Source organism: Podarcis liolepis (genome assembly GCF_965112155.1).
Source record: "Podarcis liolepis genome assembly, chromosome: 12".
Classification (NCBI taxonomy): Eukaryota; Metazoa; Chordata; class Lepidosauria; order Squamata; family Lacertidae; genus Podarcis; species Podarcis liolepis.
In genome coordinates, this window is record NC_139563.1 from 22,887,107 (window position 1) to 22,913,630 (window position 26,524).

The 26,524-nt window shown below is 44.0% G+C and overlaps 1 long non-coding RNA gene across 2 annotated transcripts; it reads right to left on the reverse strand.

Moving 5' to 3' along the window:
* On the reverse strand, window positions 1-24,455 carry LOC310689704. 2 transcript variants are annotated; one of them, XR_014517601.1, is made up of 3 exons: window positions 24,373-24,455; window positions 21,675-21,894; window positions 1-1,556 (listed from the first exon to the last, which is right to left on the reverse strand). It is a non-coding gene; the product is annotated as an uncharacterized lncRNA (long non-coding RNA). The 2 variants fall into 2 exon arrangements; XR_014517602.1 differs by having other exon boundaries at window positions 24,182-24,455.
* Between the last annotated feature and the right edge of the window lie 2,069 nt (window positions 24,456-26,524).

The following is a 26,524-nucleotide window of genomic DNA, read 5'->3' on the forward strand; positions in this document are numbered from 1 at the left end:
ACTGATTCATATTCACAAAGCTTTGTATCTTTTTGTTTCTTTTTCCCCTGCTGGCCCAAACATGAGCATATTGGTCTCATCTCTTGCCACTTCCTTGCTTTGTTTTTCTGTCATTTTCTACAACTTACCCACTTCTCCCTCTTGCTTAATTTTCTCCAATTTTAAATACAGATCAAGTCTGGAGCCGTTCCTCTGGAGCCATTCATTTGCCAACTATTCTGTAAATGAATATTTTGTACATTCCATCTAACTGAAAAATCAGTTCTAGGTCAGTGTCTGTTTATGGGTATAGGTTGTATCTTGGACTGACTCCACCATTTCTATATCTATACACTGGTTTCTTTAGACATTGTTACCCTGAAACTCTCAAAACATGTTCTTGATTTACCAAGTGCCTCTTTCTATAATAATTGTTCTTAGTCTCATTGATAGGTTGCACCAGTATTTCTTGCTTAACTTCATCTGTGGCACAGCTGGATTCTCCATAGACTAGCCTTCTCCATCCAGATGTTCTCCAGATGTTTTGGGTTATAACCAGTGCTTTTTCTGGGGGTACTTAAGGGTACACGGTACAGTCGTACCTTGGTTTTCGAACAGAATGCGTTCCAGAAGTCCGTTCAACTTCCGAAACATTCGGAAACCAAGGCACAGCTTCCTATTGTGCAGGCGCGCCGGAAACAATAGCGGAAGCTGCATTGGACGTTTGACTTCCAAAAAAAGTTCGAAAACTGGAACACTTACTTGATCGTACGGAAGCCAAAACGTACAAGTACCAAGGTGTTCGACAACCAAGGTACGACTGTACCAGACCTTTTCCCCCCAAATGTTAAAAGTGTGGCACTTACTTTAACAATTTCATGGTGAGTATCAGCATCTTTTTTCTAAAAAAAAAAAGCACTGGTTTTAATTCCCATTATCCCTGACCATTGGACCTACTTGAGTGGGTTTGATGGCAGTTATAGCCCAAAATGCACTCCTTTATTTCCAACCCAAGTTCCTCTTCTCCTTGTTCAGTCTCTACTTGGGCAAGATGTTATCTGCTCCCATGCTCAAAGATAAATATTTTGCCCTTATGGCATCTGGGCATAAGATGGAGGAAAATGCTAAGAAGAGTGAAAGTTGAATACAAAACCTCTCTTCCACCACCACACCCCAAGCTCTCTCTGCATACTTCTTTGTGCAAACACAGCACATAAATTGACTTTGGTCTCTACAGCTTCAGCTCGTCTGTTTTTTGCCTTATGGGGCCTATAGTTGGGAGTCCTGCATTTACACTGGTTCCCATGTTTCTGTCTCTGCTCACACAGTATTTTTGCAAATACTATACTTTGCTATTCTATCTCTTGGTAGTCTTAAAGATGCAGACTAGTATTTGCTGCAGTAGCACACTCTATCCTCCAGACCTATCTTAACACACCGTTATAGACAGATATAAAAAGCTTATTGCAAGACTTACCAATCCTAGAGTTCTTCCTGCGGCAAAGGCGTTCAGGATCACCTGAGAAGATACACAGGGCTGCATGCAACTCCTAAGGATGGCCCAGTCCTTTTTATGCCTGTTTTGGACAGAAATCCAAATGCAAGGGTTATACTCCGTATGTTGACCTGTCTGCAAGTTTTATTCAAAATGCTGGTAAGGGACTGAGGAGCCTAAATAAAGCTTAGAGTTGATCTGCCCTGGCACTTGAGGTCTTCATGGGCAATGGGAGCTTAACTCCCTAAGGGAATGCGGTGGTCCACAATTCTGCCACCTTAGTTATCTGACAAGGTAACAGGCTTATTAGAAGTCAGAGCAGACCCAAGTCTCACTCCTAGCAGGCAGAAGCATGTCTATGACAAGTATAGGTCAGGTTTTTCTCATACCCACCCCACCATGACGGCCCAGTTCCTGTAGCCCATTTGTGCTAGTATGCATACAATCCTGCATTTTATGTATTTAAATTGATAACTGTGGTTTGGCTTGATTTATTTCTTCATACATCCACACTTTCTCTGGCACAACATGAATGTTTTATTTCATACGATAAACAGTGGTTTCTAAGGTACGGTGAGAATGTAAATGAACTAATAGGAGGGCACTAATAGGAGGTACATGTTACAATAAAAGAGTATATATTCCATTGTGGCCAATTAACATATGCTCTTTTTTTTTTTTAGAGTTAATTACATCTCTCCCCCCCCCCCCCGTAACAGTCTTTGTCACTCATTACTGTTAAACTGCTCAGAGAGGGTGAGGACAACTCACTTTGTACCTCCTAGTTCTAAAAGCACATTCCAGACATGAGTAAGGCTTTATAAAATAAAACACTTTGATTTGCTAGGAAAACCCCTTGTCCTCTTTTCTTTCGTCTCTACCATGTGTTCAGTCATTTCTGCTGTTTTATTTTGGGTGGTTTTAATTGGCAAACATGTTAATCTCAAAACCAGAAGGCTGCTTTTTATTAAATTTGATCTTGACATCTAGATTTGTTTCGTAACACTTCTGTGGAATGACATAAGGCGGGAGACAAACTTGATCCCCACTGCAAGTGCCTAAAGAGAAGCTTAAGAGAAGACCTTCAACTGTAATATGGAGTCCTCCACCCATTAGGCCAGCTAAAGAAGAGCTTTGTGTTCATAGTAGCTGAATGCATTGTATTGCTGCTTTGCAGAGAAGGGAGTCGGGGCATAACTTTCTGGCTATGCTGACATTAAACCTGGAAAGATGGTGGTGCTGCTGCTGCGTTGATGCCATTCTGCTTCTGGAGCTAAGTAGGCCCAGCCCCTGAATGTATGTTTGCCTGGGTGGGAAACCCAGTGGGAATCACACAGAAGCTGCCAAGTATAACAAACATAAAAGGCTAAAACTGCAGAGACATGCTTCTTCAGTATCCGACAGATGGAGCACGACACTCGAGAGAAGGAAATCTTATTTTAAAACACAACTTTAAAAAGTTTGCAAAGTAGTGGGATGCTGTGGCAAGAAGTCATGGCAATTCATGCAATGATCTAAATGAGCAGCTGGCACTTGAGCGCCGCAGCCTGTAAATGTTTATATGTTTAGAAGAGTTAAGCACAATGCCTTACTGCACACATTTTCCCATACAGTGGTACGACTGGTTACGTACTTAATTCATTCCGGAGGTCCGTTCTTAACCTGAAACTGTTCTTAACCTGAAGCACCACTTTAGCTAATGGGGCCTCCCACACTGCCACCACACGATTTCTGTTCTCAACCTGAAGCAAAGTTCTTAACCCAAGGTACTATTTCTGGGTTAGCGGAGTCTGTAACCTGCAGCGTATGTAACCCGAGGTACCACTGTACTAGCCTGCCCATAAGAATGTAAGAGGAGGCTATGCGGTCGGGCCAGTGGCCCAGCCAGTCCGTCATCCTGTTGTTAACTGTGGCCAACCAGGTGCCTGTGTGAAGCCTGCAAGCTGGACATGAGCACAACAGCACTCGGTCCACCTGTGATTCCCTGCATGATGCCACTGTGGCTAGCAGCTGTTGACAGGCTCATCCTCCATGAATTTGTCTAATTCTCTTTTAAAGCTCCTGAAGTTGGTGGCCATCACTGTCTCTTGTGGAAGTGAGTTCCATACTTTAACTACACACTTCGTAGACTTACAGAACTGTAGATTTGGAAAGGACCATCTAATCCAACCCCCCCCCTGCAATGTGGGGATCTTTTGCCCAACGTGGGACTTGAACCCATGAGGTTAAGAGTCTCATGCTCTACTGACTGAGCTATCCCAGATGCATAAGTACCTTTATTTTATCTGTTGTGAATCTTCAACATTCAGCTTCACTGGATTGTCCACAACCTCTAGTGTTACGGGGGGGTGGGGTGGAGATACTTACCTCTATCCACTTTCTCTACGCCATGCATAACTTTATAACTGTATCATGCCACTTCTTACTTGCCTTATCTCTAAACTAAAAAGTCCCAAACACAGCAGCCTTTCCTTAAGAGAGGAACCTTTCCTTGAGAGACAGTGTGGTGTAGTGGTTAAGAGCAGTTGACTCGTAATCTGGTGAACCGGGTTCACTTCCCTGCTCCTCCACATGCAGCTGCTGAGTGACCTTGGGCTAGTCACACTTCTCTCACAAGTCTCTCAGCCTCACTCACCTCACAGAGTGTTTGTTGTGGGGGAGGAAGGGAAAGGAGATTGTTAGCCGCTTTGAGACTCCTTACGATAGTGATAAAGCGGAATATCAAATCCAAACTCTTCTTAAGGGGAGTTGCTCTGTCCCCAGCTCTACAGAATCCTTTTGAGTTGCGACAGCCAGAACCACAGGCAATACGTTCCAAGTGTGGTCACAGCTTAGATTAGCATAGAAGCACTACTACGAGTATTTCCCCCACCCTTGTAAAGTAAAAGATCTGGAGGAGTACACTGGATCTTGTCACCTGGACTTCAACAGTGCTGTGAAATAAAGGTTTGTTTTGGTTTCATGCACGTAGATACTGCACCTTTCAATCAAATGGTTTCCAAAGAAGCTCTCATCAGAAAGAAACACTAATCAAAATTAGCCCAGATCCTTACAAAATCAGACATAACGCAAAACAAGTAGGATCAGCAGTTAAAAGCAGCAGGTTAAAGCATTTTAAAAACTAAAAAAAAAAAAGCCCTGGAGAATTAAAAAAGGGTTAGACATCAGCTTCTTGGGGGTAAGCTACCATTGTCAGAAACAGGATACTGAAGTTGATGAAATGCAGAGTTGGTTTGGTAACACATTTACTTCTGCCACCCAAATGATAAGACGTAAAACAGACCCTGTCAGGACTGCAACGAATTGCAGACAGACAGCTACTCAGGCCTGCCTATGTATTCCTAGGAGATGCCTCTTTCCCGTTTGCAGGCAATGCTTATGTCTCTCTTACGCCACAGATACCGGGCCAAAATTATTCCAGGAATAGATATTCGCACCGTGCATTGTCCTGACGGACAAATTTAGGTCACAGCCACTTTAGGGGAAAGGTCGTGGCCCAAGGGCACAATGCCTTCTGTACACGTAGAAGGGTCCTGTGTTCAATCCTTTACAGTTCCAGCTTCAAGGGGCCCTGGTAATAGCAGGGCTGGGAAATAGCTTTTGCCCTGCCAGCCAAGGATGACATTTTGTAGGCTAGAGGGAGCAGTGGTTTGATAAGCCATGGTAGCTTCATAGGAGCATCTCTGTCCTGCCAAAAAAAGGGGGGACCGAGGACCACAAATTGGGGAAAGGCTCCAGGCTAGATCCTTTGGCATAACCAGACATAGCTAGGAAAGAGCTGTGGAACCCTGGACAGCAGCTGCCAGTCTGTGATGACAATACCGAACTAAATGTCCCAAACTGACTCGGTGATTTGATTGCAGCTCTTAAGGAAAGGGAATATACTGCTGTATTTTATTTTACTTTATTTTTTGCTTTTTTACTACTTTACTTTAATTTTAATGCATTATTTTTCCTCAAAGTCCTTTTGAGTCCCCTCTTCACCACTCCACAAATCCCATTAGTGTATTTTTTTACAGTGATAGGAAGATATCCCACTGAGAACAAACATTTAATCTCTTCTACTGTTCCATTACTTGCTTATTCACCCACCCACTTCTGAAAAAGATTTACGGAGCACTTTTAAAGTAAACTTTAGCATGTTACAACCCTGAGTACTGTGGTAACTTGCTAAACTTGACTGCCATAGCCACAGATGCTCTAGGAAAGACGAAAGAGATCTAGGCGCGTGCTGGGGGGGGGGGGCGAAACGGAGCTCTGATGCTGGACTCCAGTTGAAGAGCAAAACCTCAAGACTGCACTTCCTCCCCAAACAATGCTGACACCGAGCTGCAAAGGAAGCGATTTCGACTGACTTAACGTTCTTGTGCTTCTTAACCAAATGAGGCCTGATGGATGGACTATGTATGACTCAGTGGTAGAACGCATGCCTTATAAACCGATGGTCCTGGAGTTCAATCCCTGGCACCTCCCCTTATAAGGGTCAATTAGTAGGTAATGAGGAAAACCTCTGCTTTAGAAGCTGAAAAGTAGCCCAGCATGGCTGGTGGGAGTTGTACTCCAGCACCTGGTGAAGGGCACAGGAAAGCCTACAGTAAATAATACTGATCTAGGTAAACTATGGTGCTGGAGGAGACTCTTGAGAGTCCCATGGACTGCAAGAAGATCAAACGCATCTATTCTTAAGGAAATTAGCCCTGAGTGCTCACTGGAAGGACAGATCGTGAAGCTGAGGCTCCAATACTTTGGCCACCTCATGAGAAGAGAAGACTCCCTGGAAAAGACCCTGATGTTGGGAAAGATGGAGGGCACAAGGAGAAGGGGACAACAGAGGACGAGATGGTTGGACAGTGTTCTTGAAGCTACCAGCATGAGTTTGACCAAACTGCGGGAGGAAGTGGAAGACAGGAGTGCCTGGCATGCTCTGGTCCATGGGGTCATGAAGAGTCGAACACGACTAAACGACTAAACAACAACAAAGGTAAACTAATACTGAGCCAGGCTGCCAGCCACAATGGCTATGCTCAGCCTACACAATTGGAGGCAGTAATGCTTCTGAATACCAGTTGCTGGAAGCCACAGGAGTGGAGAGTGCGATTGTGCTTTAATCTTGCTTCCTGGTTTCCCATTGAGGCATCTGGTTGGCCACTGCGAGAAGAGGATGCTGGGCCATTGCTCCTGATCCAGCAGGCTATTCCTGCTGTCAGAGCTGCTTCCAGATCCTAGCTCACAGAGGATCACGCTAGCCAGCGGTAACTTGTAAAAGTCTTTTATTGAGTTACAGTTTCCATTCTCACGCTGCTGCGCGCAACTCTACGTCTTAAGGGTTAGACCGGCGAAGCTCCGTCTTGAGTCTCCGCCCCTTGTACACCAACTTAATATCCTAGCCTTACTCCACCTTTTCCGCCTGACTGTTCTTCTCTGGGTCCCTCTGCCCCCCGGGGTCTCTTCCTTCCGGGATTCTTCTGACGCTGACCCCCCTGACCCTCCTGTCTCCTTGCGCCGGGCTTTAGGACCTGGCTCCCTTTCCGGGCTGCTTACTGCGCCACCTTCCTGTGCATTTGAACTTGGCGCGCGCGCCCAACCTTCCACTTTCCGTCTGACCGTTTCTTCGCTCCCCGATGGAGGTGTGGCCACTCCTGACTCGTGCCCTCCCTCCTGTTGTGAGCTGCCAGCGTCTGATACCTGGCGCCCTTCCTCTCCCCTGCTCTCTGTTGGTGACGCTGGTCCCGATTTCCAACTGCTCCCCTCTGAGCCCCCTCTTGCCCTTTCTTCCTGGGGTGTCCCCCCAGGCTCCCCCCTTGCCCTGGCCACTGGTGCTCCTTTCTGTGAATCTTCTGATTCACTGGAAAGACTCGGAGATCTCGGGTCGTCGTCATCACTCATCTTCTCTTCTGCCTCCTCCCCCTCGCTCTCTGTTTCCTCCCTTGCCCTTGCCTCTGCTCCTGAACCCCTGACACCTGCGTTCTTGTGAGCAATGGCCTGGCTGAGTAGGAGACAGCATCTTTTTGTTGCTCCTGCTTTGTAATCTGTACATCCTCTGCACAAGTTTACTCTGATACGAATCTTTAACCTTCACTTTTATTGTGGCAATTTAGGGTGGAGCACCTAAGGGAAGCTTGCATAACTTGACAAGAAAGATTTGCTTTTGCTGAGAAAGCTCACTAAAGTGAAACATCCTATCCCGTTGGTCCGTCTGGGCTTGAAAACTTGGATCACTCTCTTTTGTGCAGTCCAAGCCTTTGATCCATTGTTCACTCGAGCCATATATCTGAACTGGGGCACGCAGAGCCAGAGAGGCCTGGAGGCTTTTCCAGCCATTGATATGCTTTAAAAGGAGAGCAGCCAGGATGCTTAGCTTCGCTCATTTCCAAAACAACAGCTATCACAACAAATGGCTGGCCTGCTCCAAGAGCTGTTAAGTCAGTTAAAAGGCTTCTGTTAATAACTCTTTCTTTTCCCACCGTACAAACTGAAGCACACAGCAAGGCCAGGTCTTTTGACAGGTCAACTTCACCTGCTGCAATTAACGCAAAACAATTCAGTACAGTGGAACCTTGGTTCTCAAACTTAATCCGTTCCGTACGTCCGTTCCAAAACCAAAGCGTTCCCAAACCAAGGCACGCTTTCCCTCGGGAGTAATGCAAAATGGATTAATCCATTCCCGACTTTTAAAAACAACCCCTAAAACAGCCATTTAACATGAATTTTACTAGCAAGACCATTGATCCATAAAATGAAAACAATAAACAAAGTACTGCGGTCACATAGTCAATCAGTAGCTGAACTAGGTTCCACACAGTAACACACACAAAAGAGCCGCAAAAACAAACAGAGCTTAGTGTAACACTCAAAATGGAAGCATGGAACCCAAAACAGAAGTTTTGGCACTCGAATCAGAAGCGGCGCACGTTTGGCTTCCAAAAAAAGGTCGCAAACTGGAACACTTTGCAGTGCTTGGGTTGCAAGTTGTTTGAGTACCAAGGCGTTTGAGAACCAGGGTACCACTGTATAGGGGGAATGCACATCTGGAGTGGTTTGGGCCTTACCATCAGCTTGACAAAGACCAACATCCTGGGTCAGAACATCCCCAGCACTCTACACATCAACATTGGCGACCACATGCTTGAGGTGGTAGATGATTTTGTCTGCCTGGATTCCAGCATAACCAACAACCTTTCCATTGATGCTGAGCTAGTCCAAGCGTATTGGCAAGGCACCTACAGCAATGGCTCACCTCTCCGAAAGCGTATGGGAGAATGTGATTCTAATGTCCAATACCAAGATGAAGGTCTACCAGGTTTGCGTGTTGAGCATGCTGCTTTATGAAAGTGAGTCGTGGGCAGGACTTAAACCTGCCAGGAGCGATGCCTGAATGTGTCAGGACCATTTTGGGCATCACATAGCAGGACAGGGTCTCAAACAAAGAGGTGTTCTCCCAAGTCCACATTCCCAGCATGTTTGCACTTCTGTGATGCTTATGCTGGCTTGATCATGTACACAAAATGGAAGGCGGCAGGATCTGCAAGGATGTGCTCTATGGGGGGATGGCTTCAGACACTAGGTCTGTTGGCAAGCCAATTCTGTTACAGAGATGTCTGGAAATAGGACATGAAGGCTGCCAACATGTGTGGGAATCCCTTTCAGATGACCTCAGAGCCTGGAATCAATCACTCAGGTGATGTATCCACAGCAGTCCCCCGAGGAGGAATGACTGCTGGGAGGAGTGCAGAAGGAAGAAACACATGGTACCACCTGCATCAGCACAACTGGACCCCTTCATCTGCCCCGGCTGCAACAAAACATGTCTCTCCATATCAGTCTCTACAGCCACAGTAGGTGCTGCAACCTTCCAACAGTTAGACTCTCATCTCCAAAGGCACACTCTTCCATCGTCTCCCAAGACAGATGGATGCCAATAACATATTGTGGGGGGAACCCAGTCATTAACTAAGTAACAAAGTTGAGGAAAGCAATAGAGATGGTTTTCTTGCTCTAAACAAGCTGGTAGCTTAGAAAACAACAACCGTGAGAGAGAGAGAGAGAGAGAGAGAGAGAGAGAGAGAAACACACACACACACACACGCACACACACACACCAAACATACCCTTTCATTAGAGATCCTCCCAAAAAGCAATCTTTGCCGACACTTTCTTGCAATAGATAAAAACAATCTACTCAGCAGTTAAGAGAGAGGCAGTTAATAGGTGTAATCTTCTGAGTGAGTCTCAAACTCAGATTTAAAACTGGTTCATTTTACAGCAGGAAACCAATCAGGAAGGAAATAGCTGGTTCCTTGCAATGGCGGCAGTGCCACTACCCAACAGTGAGATGTCCCCAGTATGACAGCACAGATTGAGCTTTGGTAGGAGATGGCTACCAGCTATTGTGTTGCAGTCAGCGCTAGCAGCAGTGTCAAGACTGTCAGTGTTTGTTCTGCCACATGGGGCCATCTTTCTGCTCCCTTGCATTCCGTTTGCAGTAATTCAAACCAGTAATTAGTGCCAATCTTCTATGGTACGTTGCTCAGAATCCCTCTTCCCATCTCATCTCCTTGGCAGGCAGTATGGCTCCTATGACCTTCAGCCCGTGTTGGGAGATGGTACACTAATGTGTGACGTGGTGTATGTCACTGTATTCAAAAGCCTTGCCCCCGCCACGCAGCCCACGCCTATTGTTTTAGCATCTTTGTAAGCCAAACATGAGAGAGGAGTTCAGAGACATCAACAATTCAAACTGTAAGAGGCACCCTGGGAAGTGCTTCTTCAATCAATATGCATGGTAGCTTCTTTATTTGGGGGGGTTGTTATACTGCCAGTCCGGCGACTCAACACTGCCACTAAACTTGTAATAAATTATCCATCAACCCAGTGCTTTCGAAAGATGTTTTAGAATTGTTCCCACCATTTTCTACATAGGCCCATAGCCAGAATGCTTGTGATGAGCAGTCAAAGGGTGGGAAGGAATCCTTGCAGAACAGCCAAAACATAAAAACAGAAGGCCTCAATTATTGCATTAAATATTAATACAGTAACATTTAACTTTATAATACGTTTTAAACCCCAACAACAACAAGGGCCTGTTGCTTGTCAGTCAGGAGAGATGAGCATCCCTTTGCTCACCCTGGGAAGTTCCGAGTGAACACTCACAAATGCTTGAGGGATTTGCACACTTTCCGTATGAATGCATACGAAACACTCGCCTTTGCCCCTGTCCTTTCCCTTGCTGCCACCCCCTCCAAACAAACAAAAATCATCTAGAGGCTCATCTGAGGCAGGTGAAAGTAGAGGTTAAGAGTGCCAAATCCCAGTGGAGCATCTTTCGCCAAGTAGTGGTATCATGGTACTTTAAATGTAGAGTGTGAATGTGGCCTTGGACTGGCACTGTTTAACCCACCTTCACTTAACTACCTTGATTGAGCCAGGCAGTAAATTCTACACAGGAGCTTTCTGAGGCCAGATGCTAAGGCAGGTGACTGCTTGGGATACTAGGGACCGCGATCAGGATTTTGCACGCCTCACCAACTTGCTGCAAATCCTGAGACCCTTATACTTCCATCTGAGAAATGATTTGAGACTAATTTTAAATGCAAGTGGTTTGGCTTGTGGCTTCTGGTTTGCAGCCATGATTTTCAGACTTCACGCCACAAATTTGAGAGATCTGGCAGTAATCCAACTGAATCAATTAAACGTTCCAGAAGGATGCCTGGGGGGAGCTCGGTGTCAAGCAAATTTCACCGCATTCAATACAAATTAATTCCAAAGTAAGTGTCTTGAGTATATTCAGAGACCTAGTACAAAAACACACGTTAAGAAAACCCGAGGTTAGGACCCCTTTGTACTTAAAAGTCCTTCCTGACTCTCTTGGTATAACACAGCTGACAGTCCTGCACAATACTCTCTGCGCAGTTTCAGTGTGTGTGGTTTATTTTAAAGTCCTTATTTTGTCTCCCAACAAAGGGAGAGGGCTCAATACTGATCAGCCTTTAGGGAGAAATGTTGAATGCAACCTTTTTAATAGAAGGATCATCAGTGTGGATCACACAGCTTTTCAGCTTACTTTTCTGTGAGATTCCATATTGCTGATGGAGTTTATCCCGGTGTCATCAAAACAGCATCCAGGTTTATCTCCTCATATCTTGCTTCTAAAGCACTATATTTGTATTGATTTTTTCAAGGAGTTCCATATAACATTTCATCTTGCAAGTTCTTGTAAGCATGTACGTAACCCTCCCCTCTTTTTCCCCCTAGTTTTTTTGTGTGGGGGTAGCCAGTCCACAAGATTTGCCAACTAAAAGGGTAAGGTGAGCTCTGAATTAAGGAGACTGTCTCCTCTCCTGCCAGGACTCGCAGTAACACAGCCTTCAGCAGCCTGGTGCCCTCCAGATGTTTGGGACTACAACTCCCATCAGCCCTTGCTAGTATAGGATTGCACCAGGCTGGGGAAGGCTGCAGCAGCATAGGTAAGCTGCAAGACATCACAAGCCAAAGAGAAGGGGGGGGTGTTTTTCTATCCCCCACTTTTCTATCCAGGTCCTCAGCGTGGCATGCATCCTAAGTCTTGGAGGGGTTGATGGGACACTATCCACAAGGGGACTGCTGGATATAGAGACAGGTAACCTCAAGCTCAAGGGCTGAATGTGTTGTCTCTCACTCTTTGGCCCTCAGGACACTGGCCTTCCTCTGCGCCCTCCTCAAATGATTTTACCTGGCAGGGCTTTGAACTGTTATAATATGGAGAAATGTATGTTTATAGAAACCTCTGACTTCTGCTTGGCTGCAGTGTTTACCATGGTAAAATGGTCACATCCCTTGTTCCACTCATTTTTGCCTCTGGCTCTGCCTGTCGCTCACATGCAGCTACTGGACAGTTCCCCACAAGGAAGTGTGGCCCTCAAGCGGGGAAAAATTCCCCAACCCCTGCTTTGCAGTGAGAATCTATTACTGCTGGTTGCCCAAGGCAGGAATGAATCAAACAAATATTGTCCTCCTTAGCAACTTCCTTTCATCAACACTGATGATGCCAAGGCTGCCTACATCCATTCTCCTCTCTGTCTCTCTCATACACATGCCTAATGACATTGCTCTGCTCTTCTGTTGCCCTGTAGGCAAGTCTAGCCTGTGCACGGTCCTCAAATGCACCACAATATTATCTTCCCAGTCTCCACCAATTTTGTAACATATTATAACTTCCTTTTTGTATTCCCCACCCCACCTCAGGTCCTGTAAACCAGCAAAGTTCCAATGTCTACAAAGACGTCAGTCAGTTAGCATGCAGGAAAGATACTGCTATGCTCTTCTCGACCTGGGCTAAAAAGGGCTTTTATGGGGATGAGAGTGAAAACCGCAAGCCATCTACAAGGGCCTAATTACAAAACTGCAAATGACATACAACAATTTTCTAAAACAAACTTTAAATACAGCGGTTTCCCACATGCTGATCTATGTCCTTTTGCAGACAAGTGAAACCTACAATTAATGATCTTTTGTTCTTCCTTTACTACTAAAGCACTTGGAACAAATTACTTGATCTCTAAGGTATCCTGTAAATGACTGTGAAATCAGTAGCTTTTTTCTGCTGTTGCCATCTGGTTTTCTTTATAAAAACTGGAACACAAAGGAGCTATGTGGTCCACTGCATACCTGTACATCTCAGGACATTTTTGGCTCCAATTTTATCAAACTTGCTTCAGGTTTTGCTGCAATTGTTAGCAGCAAAATTATTCCAACATACCACATCTAACAGTATATACTGCAAAGTTTAAGCAAAATCCCTTCAACACACAAATAACCTCACTGCTTGTGGAATTGCACTGTGGATGAAGCTTGGTATGGATTTCAGTCTAGGCATTTAATTGCTGGTACCCTGATTTGGCGGTTCAAATCCCCGTGACTGGGTAAGCTCCCATTGTTTGGTCCCTGCTCCTGCCCACCTAGCTGTTCGAAATCACGTCAAAGTACAAGTAGATAAATAGGTACTACTCTGGCGGGAAGGTAAACGGCGTTTCCATGCGCTGCTCTGCTTTCGCCAGAAGTGGCTTAGTCATGCTAGCCACATGACCTGGAAGCTGTCTGCAGACAAACGCTGGTTCCCTTGGCCTATAGAGCGAGATGAGCGCTGCAACCCCAGTCGTCCACAACTAGACCTAATGGTCAGGGGTACCTTTACCTTTTTACCCTGATTTGTAGACCATGTCTGCACTGCAGGTCATTCTTGGCCCCCAGAATCTGTACCACTTCAGAAGGCAGGTTGGGAGTTCATTACCCAATACTTCCCTGTGTTGTAAGTTAGCTTGGCAGGCAATCCTTGTCTGGTCTTCTTCCATCTAGTTTTCTATCTTTTTATTTTTTACACTGGGAACCATTCAATCATGCATGCTTCATCTGAAGTGGTGCAGTCCCAACACAGCTACACCATGCAACTTTCCTAAATACATGTTAGGAATCAGAATTCTGTTTCAGGGCTCACTTTCCCATTATAATCTCCAATGAAGGTTGTCCTCACAGACCTGAGGGATAGAACTAGACCACTGTAAACTATGATAAAAAGGTAAAGGGAAAAGGGACCCCTGACCATTAGGTCCAGTCGTGACCGACTCTGGGGTTGTGCGCTCATCTTGCTCTATAGGCCGAGGGAGCCAGTGTTTGTCCCCAGACAGCTTCCAGGTCATGTGGCCAGCATGACTAAGCCGCTTCTGGTGAACCAGAGCAGCACACGGAAACACCGTTTACCTTCCCACCAGAGCAGTACCTATTTATCTACTTGCACTTTGACGTGCTTTCGAACTGCTAGGTTGGCAGGAGTAAACTATGGTATACAGATATTACAGGTTACTGCTTTTTAAAGGACATATTCTGGGTTCCCTGCACAGAGCCAGGAGGGCAGATAGCAAAGACAAATCTTCTGGTGTCGCCCAAATCTCATTGAAATCAATGGCTAATTTACTGTGGGCTTCGCTTTTTTCTGGAATGTACCCTTTTACTTTCCTGTTTTATAAAATACTTAAGAATAATTAGACCAGTAAACACTGTGTTATGCTGCTGAGGCTAGCTTTTCTTTACTAACTTTAATTGGGGAAACGCACATCTTGTGTGAGGTATATTTGTGAATATGGCATTGCCTCCATTTCTTTGTCATGGGACCTAAAATATGCAACTGAGCATGCAACAAATGGCATCAGGGAAACGAGCGCTTCTCTTCCTCTGGTCCGATAAAGATCACTTCCCATCCCAGGGAGAAAGGACACATTTGCATTTATCACTTACAGTTCATTGTCCAGGAAAATGCTGTCACAAACGAAACAAAAGCCAGCTCACCCAGTCCAAATGTGCCTGGCTTTAGATGTGCCTTATCTAATTGCATATAGCGAGATCTCTAGCCTGTGTCATGGCAAAAGACACGACTGTCAGTTGAGGCAGGTTTGGGGAACCATAAATGTCAATGCCTAGCTTCTCTTCTTTTTGCTGTTTTAAAGGAATCTCATTCTACTGCTCCAAACAAAGAGGCAACAATCCACCCACCCACGCAGATCCACTGAGTTGAATGGGGCTGGAAGTGCCTCTTTGCCCAACCCAAAACAGCTCCACTCAGACCCACCCAAAAAGTAGCCCTGGCTTCACTCCTCCAAGGTGGAGCTCCCTGTTCTGCTGGCCAACAGGATTCTCACCACAGCCTGCAGAAAGTGTGGAAATTGGGTCTTCAGGGGGCTGAGCCAGGCTAGGATCCACTGGATCCCAAGCCACCACCCCCAGTGCCACCAACTGATGGCATTGTGCCCCATTACTATGCTAGCTCCAGGCTGGCATAATGCAGATCAGGGTTTTGCCAGCCTTCTAGCTTGGCTGGCATGAGCGGAAGAGCTGCAAATGAGGCAGCAGCTGGGCCCTGCCTGTCAAGAAATGCACACCAGAGCAAAAAATAAAATAAAAAATAGCAGGAACTTCTGCCTCTTTGCAAATGAGTGTCTTGGCTAGAGGCCAAATACTGTATGCTTAGGGCCTATTAAGAGTGCTCAGATTTAATACACCCCAGAAGTACAGGTGCCTGGTCTTCCTTTCTTATTTCTGTATAGTTATTTGTTTTGATGTTCTGTGCTTTTTTACATATAAACTTTATTTATTTATTTAAATGCTCATGCTCATGCCTCTGGAGAAAATAAGCAGTATATGTGCAGCTGGAAAATAAACTCGGGACTGGGAACATTCTCACAATTTCCGTTCCTCTCAGTTTCTCATTTTTCCAATCTATAAAGTTCAGTTCTCCCCATTTCCACATCAGTTTGGCAATTAAAAAACAATAAGTTCTCTGGGAAATTCATAGGCATTTCAGTATGAAATTCTCCTAATATACATATTTTTACAAAGCAATTTTCCCAAATCGAATGCATTTTTGTATGCTGTTTTCACTAAGGGCTCGTCCACACTTCTGCTTGTCCTATGCCTGGGATCCAAGCAGTTTTGCCTTTGCCCCCCCCCCACTGGAAACCCCACTCTTTAGTGCTAACTCAGAACAAATAGCAATCCAAGGAAAACCCATTGCCATTCAGCGCTAAACCGTGGGTTCTCCTGGGGGAAAGTGGCACGACAAAAGGAAATGTTGATAAGCCCCAATGCATACACATTACATGTACAGTTTAACCCTAGTATTAGAATTTTTGTACACATGACTTGGCCGGAGAACTGCATTGCAAAATTCAAGCACAAATTTCAAAGGGTGGCTGTGTTTTTGCATTGTATATTGTTTTGGAAGGTGCAAATTAGGTAGGTTTGATTTTAAAGGCAAACGGAATCAAATTTATTCCCCATCCCTCATGAATGCTGGACCCAGCTCCTTATAAAACTTTGCTCAGCATTCTGCTCTGCTGATTATGTGACACTGCAGAGAGAAAATGTAAGCCTTTTGGGAACTTGGCCTCTTCTCTATTGCTGTAGGTGCCAAAATGAAAGTGGCACCTGAAAGAGCCTCTGGGATTGGTTCAGGCAAACAGAAATGCAGGTTATCATCACTTGGTAATATAGATACTGCAAATAATACAAGTTATCTTTACTTAGTACTGCAAGTGGAAGACTGCACGTTTAAATAAGTCCCCAACCTTGAAAGGAAGAGTCCTATACATAGAAGATCAGTATGTCATGCCTTCTCCCTGGCATTTAGTTTTCGATGTGGGGGGAGATTTTATTTTCATTTTTTAAAAAGTATGGGGCGTGTTCAATCAGACAACATTCCCTCTACTATCTCAAATGGTATGGCCCACAGACAGTCACCGAGACATACAATTTGACATTAGATGGGGTGGAGTTGCCATACTGGCGGGGGGGGGGGGGGAATTAAGTGCACATAGGAAACTAGACTCCAGGGAGAAGAATTCTCTATCCAAGGGAACATAAAACATGATGAGCTGTTTGCCAGGACTTCAATAGTCCTTCAATAGGCTAAACACCGGAAGTTGTGGGAGTTCAATCAAGATGCGCTTTGTTTATAGCTGCTGCTTCTTTTTTGTTCAACACTTCATCCACAGATTTGGGCAAACAACAACAACCTTCCCCCAAACACTCAAGCCAATGAAATATCATCAACAGAAATGCTTAACAACAGGGAAGCTGGACAAAAGCCTACGCCTTCAGATCTACATCCGGATAAACACTCCCGCTGCAAAACTCTGCAGCTGACAAATCCAATCCCCGATTTAAAATATGTTGTACGAAGGACACAAATATATCCTGTATTTTATCAGCTTCATGCCTTTTCAGCTATATTAAATATATGAAACACAGATTAATCTGGCATTTAATCAACATGATGCAATCATTTGTACATCCTCTATGAAACAGAAAATCAAGGAACAGATTTGGATATGGCAGGCCACAGGGACAAAGAATAACTCATCTTCCTGATGGCAGCATTGTACTTTCAAAGTGATCAAATAATATCCCATTGTAACTGCATTGATTTTCATGAGAATTTAGAGGCTACTTCTGGTCCCAAAATATCTCCTGATGCTGATGCTTCTTTGCTGCTCCAGTCTTTACAAAATGAGATTATGTAAATAATATTTTGAATTAAAACAATAGAACACTGTGTGCATGAAAGAGAGTTCTATCGAAATAGAAAATTATGGGACTTCATTTCAGTTGAATTTTCAGTGCCATTTGTGTTATTAAATTAAAACCACACGAGATCATGTAATTCCCCTCTAATATGTGGTTGAGTGCCTATCAGATTGGAACAAAATTGGAAACACCCCAAAACAAGGTAGTGACTTCTGTATACTCACAGTTTGTGAATAAGATGGAAAACAAAATTGCCTAAAAGGAACCTGCAAACTTGTTTAGGGAAGCTTTTAATGTTTGAGGCATTACTGTATTTTAATATTGTGTTGGAAGCCGCCCAGAGTGGCTGGGGAAACCCAGCCAGATGGGTGGGGTATAAATAAATTCTTCTTCTTGTTGTTGTTCTATAATATGAACATAACTAGTCAAGCATCCTGTTCTCACAGTAGCCACCAGATGCCTCTGGGAAGCCTGCAAGCCACCAGAAGAGCTCTCTCCCCTCCATAGATTCCCAGCAACTGCTGTTCAGAAGTATTACTGTCTGCAGCTGCAAAGGCAGAGCATAGCCATCATAGCTAGCAGGCACTGACAGCCTCCATGAATCTGTCCAATCATCTTTTAAAGCCAGCTGGTGACAATATGTTAATGGCAGATGAGCCTGCAGAGTGCAGTAGGGAGGGGCAAGGTCTAAGGAACCAGAGGTCAGGCAGAGTGTGAATTTACTAATCCAACTTTGTGCCTATTTGAGACACTGGCTGTTTGGGTATCAAAGGCTGAAAAGAAAAGTGGAAGGCAGAGAAAGAGAGGGAACTAACCTACTTAAGACCCCGATGTCTTATAATAAATATCCTAGAGCAAGAGAGAAATTAGGAGGAGGAGGATATGCCTTTATAATTTACAGAACTGCATGCCCCCATTCTCTGTTTAATTATAATATACTCGGGCACATGGGCGGGGCCAGAGGGGACAATAACATCAATAAAAATCAAGACAAATCTGAGGTTCTGCCCCTCCTCCCCAACAAAAGCTTACCCCCTTAAAAAAGCCTTCTCCCCCCCTCCCAACAAAAATCCTGCTCAGATCAGACAGCCTTCCATTCAAAAGATAACAATTCTAATAAGCTCCAGCGAACACAATGGGACGTGAGTAAAAATTCATAGGCTAGTACTGTAAATATGTATTATACAGCCAGAGGAGACAACTATTGGACAAGCAACCCCCTTTTTTCTTCTCTTCACTCCTGAAACACACACTCTCACACTTACCTCCCCAAGAACCTGAGCACTGCTACAAGGTAGGTTGACCAGATGCACAGGAAGGCAGGGCTCTGCATCTTAGCAGTTGTGTATACGAGGGATCTTCCACAGGTGTAAAACAAGGCACATGGGAGGGAACTATCAACTATTAAAGATACAGGAACCTTCTCTTCCCTGCCCCCCCCCCGGGGCCCACACACCTTTTTAAAAAAATAAGTTTTGCATATAAAAACATAGATTCATAAAGGAACAGCAGTTTGTCACCAATACAGTCAACCTTGTGCATGTACCATAAGGAAGTGTATGAAATCAATGGCTGATGCCTGGTTGATCCATTGTGATGAATGGAAACTCTGTATCCAGGAAACTGTCTCTGTTTCAGCTACTACAATCTGCCAAATATTGCTGATTCAATCACTAACCCCGCAGTCAGATACCAACGTCCAATTTTGTGCTGCGGCAAGAATGAAGATTACTAAATGTTTTAAGCAAAAGTTTGGTTTTGATTATCTGGAAATAAAGACAATGAACGAATTGAAATTCTGGAGGGATGGGTTATGTATGATATTAGGCCAAACAACCGGAACCTAAAGGTTTTCACTGAGAGAAATTTCTACCACATATACTAGTAGCTGGCAACATAAGATAAGCCTGATGGATCAGGTCAGTTGTCCGTCCAGTCCAGCATCCTATTCTTACAGTGGCCAACCAGATTCCTACAGGAACTAAGCACAACAACCCTCAAGAACCTCCACCCCATGGCTTAATTAAATCCACCAGGCCTCCATTTGTCCAAAGAGGCTGTTTTGGCCAAAGCAACACACTGGCCCTAAACTTGATGTAATAATATGACATCAGGCAAGAGGCAATTACAAGTCACAGCCACACCAAAAAGGCATTTGCAGGAGTCACCAGTCATATACAAGTGCATTCTTTTTTCAGAATTTGCTTTTAACAATGCTGTCTTCATCATCCTACTGCTATGAGTTTGAGTGTGGGGGCAGACTCCCCATAATGCTGAAAATCCCTGGATTTAGATTATGCTAACAACCCAGACCAGCTTGGCATAGTCATTAACAGGGGACAAAGAAGGCCAGTGAAACCATCCGAGGGCCAGTGAAACCACCAGAGGACAAGACTGCCAGAGGGGAGGATGTCATGAACTAGCTCTCTGACAGAGGGGCTCCTACTTCAGCTGCGTGTGTTAGTGGGTGGTGAAAAGAAAGGGTTTAGGGTTTCAGTTTGGACTACAGAAGATGAAGGGAAATTGTGGTGTTTTGCAGGTAGATTGAAAGGCGAGGGAGAAGTGGGGCCGACAGAACTCTTGGCAGGCTGGCTAGAGCAAGCTGTAACAAAGGGACAGGAGGTATGGTTGGTTGGTTCTTCTGTCTGTAGACCTAATCCTACTGCTCCGAAGAGAGGAGCAAAGAATCGTCTTGAGAAGTGAATGCTGGAAATCCTTCCACTGCAGACTCAGGTTGTATATATGTGTAAATAAATGATATTCCATAAAGACACTACAGTCTCCGCTGCACCTAACATCTGAAGGAAACACAAACCCTGGGTAAGCGCTGCCAACTTCCTGGGACACTGGATCAGAGATTAAAGCGGCGTGTAACAACACCTTGTGGATTTGGTTTAACAAGCCATAAAGTTTTCTAGCGCTTTTATGGCAAATCTGGAGGGGAGGAAATTAAAATAGTCTAGCATATGATCAGTGCTTCAAGTAAAAGGGTATATTATGGGATATGCACACTAACGGTGCTGTGTTTTTATTTTAACGGTTTATTCTTTCAGCTGCTAGCATAATTTCCTCCATGGAGGAAAATCACACGTGACAGCGTTAAAACAATTTATTCACTGCCAATTTCCTTCTGAAAGTGAACAATTATACTAGCATTTGGAAGACCTGGACACTTCCCCCAAAGTTCCTTGCGTGTAATCCATAAAGAAACAGAAACTCAGCAGCTTTCTTTATGTATAGCTAATTTCATCAACGTATTTTGCCTTTCATAGAATTGTTTAAGACAAGCTAAGCATTTAATCTCTTGAACAAATGTTTCAGTGCCACAGTCAAATTTACACTAGATTGTGAGCAAATTGGCAATTTTAATGGTCAACATAACTAAGCTAAATGTGAATGGTAAATACAATTTTATCTGATTTTGTATTTTTAGCCAACAGAATCTGATTCTGCAAACAATTGTTCAGAGCTTTGCATGATGATTTTTATTGCAATTAGGTCAATTCCTTGAATAAGCTCCTTTTGGTGGTTTCTGTTCTAAGAGCTTGTGCCTCTTTTCACAAGCTACTCAAAAGCCATTGTGACTGACAACAGGATCAAAATGTCCCAAGGCACTTCCAGCCACTATTTTAATTATGATTTACATAGAATAATGAGCTATTATGTAATCTATGGACAAAATTTTACCAGTGCTTTAAAGCAATGCTAGAGCAGCACAGCAACTAATAAAAGTCATAGAATTGTAGGGTTGGAAGAGCCTCCAAGGGTCATCTAGTCCAACCCCCAGCAATGCAGGAATCTCAGCTAAAGCATCCATGACAGATGGCAATCCAAGCTATGCTTTAAAACCTCCATGGAAGGAGAGTCCACCACCTCCCAAGGGAGATTGTTCTCCTGTTGAACAGAGTCTTCAGTCATTTTAAATACTAACACATTTATGTGTCTAATTTATTTATGACCCAAACTGATTACAGCTCTTACAGCAAACTCATAGGATCACTACTTATGAATCGCTTTAAAAAAAGAGGAAATGCATAATCAAAAGAGAACGAAAGAGGAAGTAATTTGCATGGAATGTGCATGTGCGTCACACACAGAGACACAGAAACTTAGAAAGAACTGCTATAATTTCAAAAGAAACACATCTTACCCACAGTGAGGACAGCTGTGAATCTGTGTGCCTGCTCAGTCTGTCTGGGTGGTGTTGATGGGAAACTTGGTCTCCCTTCTTAGGACTCCTCCTATTTACTGAGGATTCCTCCTGACTTGCTTGCAGGACATTTACACAGTTAAGATTGTATCTAGCCTTTATTGAGCGTTTGTTCTGATCTGTTTGCAGGGAGGTCCTATGACAAGGAGCCAGTTCGTTCCTAGGAAATATAGCAAACAGGACATACAAAAAATTAAAACAACAAGAAGCACAATTAATATTTTTATTTAAAACATTACAGCCAGTAGGATTAAATTCTGAATTTGATCTTTCAGTTTTAATTTAATTACAGCAATGGTTATTGAAATGTGTGTCTGGATGTGAAATGTATGAGATGTAAGTACTAATAGTATCATGTCTATCATCTACTCCACCTCCTCACCTCTCTACTAATGTAAAACACCTGTTGAAAAACCTATAATGAGAGAATGTGTGTATATATATATCTGTAATCAAACAGGACTACCGGTACATTGCTAAGCTATTCAGTCTTGTACTGTATGCTTAAGCCAAGAAATTATCTCTTCAAAGTTATGTAAGTACATAATTATGAACGTTTGAATCAAAATTGATTCTTTGTATATAGTAGGAAAATTTATAATTACAGTGGTACCTCAGGTTACATACGCTTCAGGTTACAGACTCCGCAAATAGTGCTTCAGGTTAAGAGCTTTGCTTCAGGATGAGAACAGAAATCATGCTCCAGCGGCAGCAGCAGGAGGCCCCATTAGCTAAAGTGGTGCTTCAGGTTAAGAACAGTTTCAGGTTAAGAACGGACCTCCGGAACGAATTAAGTACTTAACCTGAGGTACCACTGTACTTTGTATTCAGTTGAACACCTAGAACTGTACAGTGGTACCTCGGCTTAAGTACTTAATTCATTCTGGAGGGCTGTTCTTAACCTGAAACTGTTCTTAACCTGAAGCACCACTTTAGTTAATGGGGCCTCCCGCTGCCGCTGCACGATTTCTGTTCTCATCCTGAAGCAAAGTTCTTAGCCCGAGGTACTATTTATGGGTTAGCGGAGTCTGTAACCTGAAGCGTATGTAACCTAAAGCGTATGTAACCCGAGGTACCACTGTATTATGTTGATTCTGTTGTTGATGGGACTTGTAGTCTAATAATATCTGGAAGGCACCATGTTGGCTACCTCAACATATCCTGGTGCCCTCCACACGGTCTGCACTACAGCTCATCATTGGCCTTGCTGACTGGGGGCTGATGGGAATTGTAGTCCAAAACATCTGGAGGGCACCAGGCTGAGGAAGGTTGACCTAAGGGTACAACCAGGTGGAATCTTTAAAAAAAACCACCTAATATGTTAAAAGTCATATAATTGAATTAAATATGAATACCATTTATATTTAATTTTTTTAGAAACAAAACATGTGAAGTTTCTCTCCCCCACCTCCCCTTTGTGTATAACTGAAGCTACATAGCCACGGGATGATTCCTGATTGTTGAAAGGTATTCCCAGCAAACCATGCAAGGTTTAGGAGGGGGAAAGGCCAAGGTGAATAATGCCAGAGCTTCCTTTTGGGTCCAAACACCATGTTGTGTTCAAACAAGCACCTAACCCTTGGCCCAAGAGTGTGCGTTCTAGATAGCAGCTTCTGATGCCACCCACTCATCCTGAATCAGAGGAGCTTCTCCAAGGAGCTCAGGGTGGTGCATGTTGTTCTCCTCGCCCTCATTTAATCCTCACAACAACCCTGAGAGGTAGGCTAGGCTGAGAGACAGTGATGGTGAGCTCCATGGCCTAGTGGGGATTCAAACCCTGGTCTCCCAGGTCCTAGTCCAACACTCTAACCCCATAGTTCCCAAGGTGAGGCACGTGCCCTAAATTTGATTTTTAAGGGGGGTAATTTGAGAATGAATTAGACCAAGTTAACGGCCTTTTAGGCTTCCTCCACGTGAACAGGAGTTCACTTTTTGAATATTAATTATATGTCACGGGAGGGGGGGCATCAGGATTTTAGAGATGCTTAAGTGGGGCATAGGGACCCGGGTGGTGCTGTGGGTTAAACCACAGAGCCTAGGGCTTGCCGATCAGAAGGTCGGCGGTTCAAATCCCCGCGATAGGGTGAGCTCCCGTTGCTCGGTCCCTGTTCCTGCCAACCTAGCACTTCGAAAGCATGTCAAAGTGCAAATAGATAAATAGGTACCGCTCCGGCGGGAAGGTAAACAGCGTTTCTGTGCGCTGCTCTGGTTCGCCAGAAGTGGCTTAGTCATGCTGGCCACGTGACTCAGAAGCTGTACGCCGGCTGCCTCGGCCAATAAAGCGAGATGAGCGCCGCAACCCCAGAGTCGTCCGCAACTGGACCTAATGGTCAGGGGTCCCTTTAACTTTTTAAGTGGGGCATGGCCAAAAAAGGCTTGGAAACCACTGCTCTAATCGCTATGGCACACTGGTATTTGAGAGATTAATTCTAAAAAGCACAGGTGACCTTTTATCAATGCAAGCGGGTTCCAAAGAGGTCGGCCATGTTAGGAGAAGCAAGACGCCACCCGCCACCTCAGAAGTGGGGTCTCGGGCAGCCCAGGAAAGCTCTCCAGCCCCATAAAACTGTTAGGCCTTCGCGGTACCCCCAGACTCCTTCTCCTCCTTCCGGCAAGGACAGACGGATGCAGTGTTGACCGCTGTGGGATTTCGCCCAGTGTTGCAGGTAGCTCCTCCTTCGCCTGCTCTGGCGCGAAGCTATGCAGCTCCTTCCCCCCCCCCCCCGGCGCCGGTCAATGCTGAGGCGGGAAAGCGGGGCTCCCCAGGGACTCCCGCCGCGCGGCTCCCATGGCAACGGGAGCTGGCGGGCTCGCGCTTGCCTGCTATTTTGCAGCCGAGGACGCACGGGGAGAACCATTTTGCTCCGCAGACCCGGGCGGGGTGTGTGACTTGTCGAGGGTTAATTCGTCTGCGGCTTGTGGAAGAGAGCCGCTGACCGGAGGAGGTGGTCGCCGCGGTGCAACCAGCAGGCAGGGCTCTTGCAATCCCATGCAGCGCTTGCTTCTCTGTGCATGGGGTTTTTTTTATTAATTAAAAAATAAATAGATACTAAGCGTCGTTGCACCTCAGCTCCGCTCAGCCTCTGCCAGTAGATGCAGCAGTCGGGGAGGATAAGACTTGCAAGCCCCAATCGCATCTGAAGGGCCACCGGATTTCTTATGGGAAATTGTTTCATTTTATTACTTTATTAATATTTTATTGGAATAATTTCATTTATATAAAAGAGAGTGACAAAAGAAAAAGTGAGAATGGGGAAAAAACCTCGATTACATTTCCATACATTGTATACAGATGTGTATAATCTTATTATCCTAATACACACATCATACATGTGGTTTCATAACTGTAATGCAATAATAATTCTCTTCTTCCCAAGAAGAAAATCCAACTGAATTGGTTGGTCATTTGTGCACTGACTTGGGACAAAGTTGTTTCTATTTTTTAAAAAATCCATGCTACATATATTAATTAGCTGATCAAACAATTACTGGTTTGGGTTCTTAGAATGGCTGTGCCAACCATGAGTGGAACTTACTGTGTTTAATTTCCTCCTGATTTCATTTTCTTCAAACAAAAGCAAACCCATATTCTTGTAATACTGAATAACATTGCAAGCAACTGGTGATATCCAACTACTAGCTCACATTTCTCCCATTTTAATCTGGTTTTACTCTTTCTGGGAGAAATCAGTTATACAGTATTTGATTTATTTAAAATGTTACCAACAACCTAAACAACCTGCTTGCAGTATTAATGGGTGCCCATTAGCTTGACTCCTCCATCATCATTTCCAACCATAACCAACTCCCAGACATCTGGTTTATTGACCATTACCCTGATTTTGTTTGCACAGAGTTTGCAAGGATGTTAGATAATGCTGATTGTTTATTGAGTATTCCTTCTGATTTGTTTTGCGGTAGGTTGTACAACATGGCTCAAGCAATTATTATCCAACACTGTCCAGTACATTTCCCCTACCATTTTTGTTAACACAAGAACTCTGATTTGGGGCAGGAAGGAGGTTTGTTGCACAAGGGTACCAAACCCATTTTAATTACACAACTTGAATTTGCCAGTATGAGACTGAATTCTACTTGCAAAATAATCTGAGAGCAACTGATGGAGTTGGTCAGAAGTACAGGGAGCAGCTTAGAGAATGAACTGATTTTGCTGAAAGATGGAACTGCTTGGTTGAGTTCTGGAATCTTGTGTTATGGAAATGTAAGATTAGGAATATTTTTGTTTATTAAACTGCAGTAGCAGCGTTGCCAAAGGATGGAACTGTTTTGCTGATTTTTGGAAGATGTGTTTTTGAGATAGAAGAATTCAAGGTTTGCTCTTGCTATTAATTATAATAGGAATAAAATGTAACCAAAAAAATTAGAATGTAAATTTTGAAAAATACAATGAACAGATCATACTGAGTTCAGAGTTGCTTACATTTAATGTTAGGATACTTATAAAATTGGGATTAATAATCAGTAGCTATATTGCACTTTATTGTTTAGTCTGAACAACTGCTGTTAAGACTGTGCTTTTAGCAGATTTTGTATTTAATCCTACCATAATCTGGATCATTAAACTTATTAAGATCTTGTTTTTTGAGGGTGACTAAAGCACAATATGCTTTTTGCAACTGATAGCTTTATGACAAAGGGAGAGTCAGACCTTGGCAAAATAAGAGTACTGTAGAAGGCTTTCGGGAACACTTTTTTAAAATTTAACATATTGTCCTTATTTATTTGCTTCTTTTCGACTTTGTGTGGTTTGTGGAGTTTGAACTATGCAG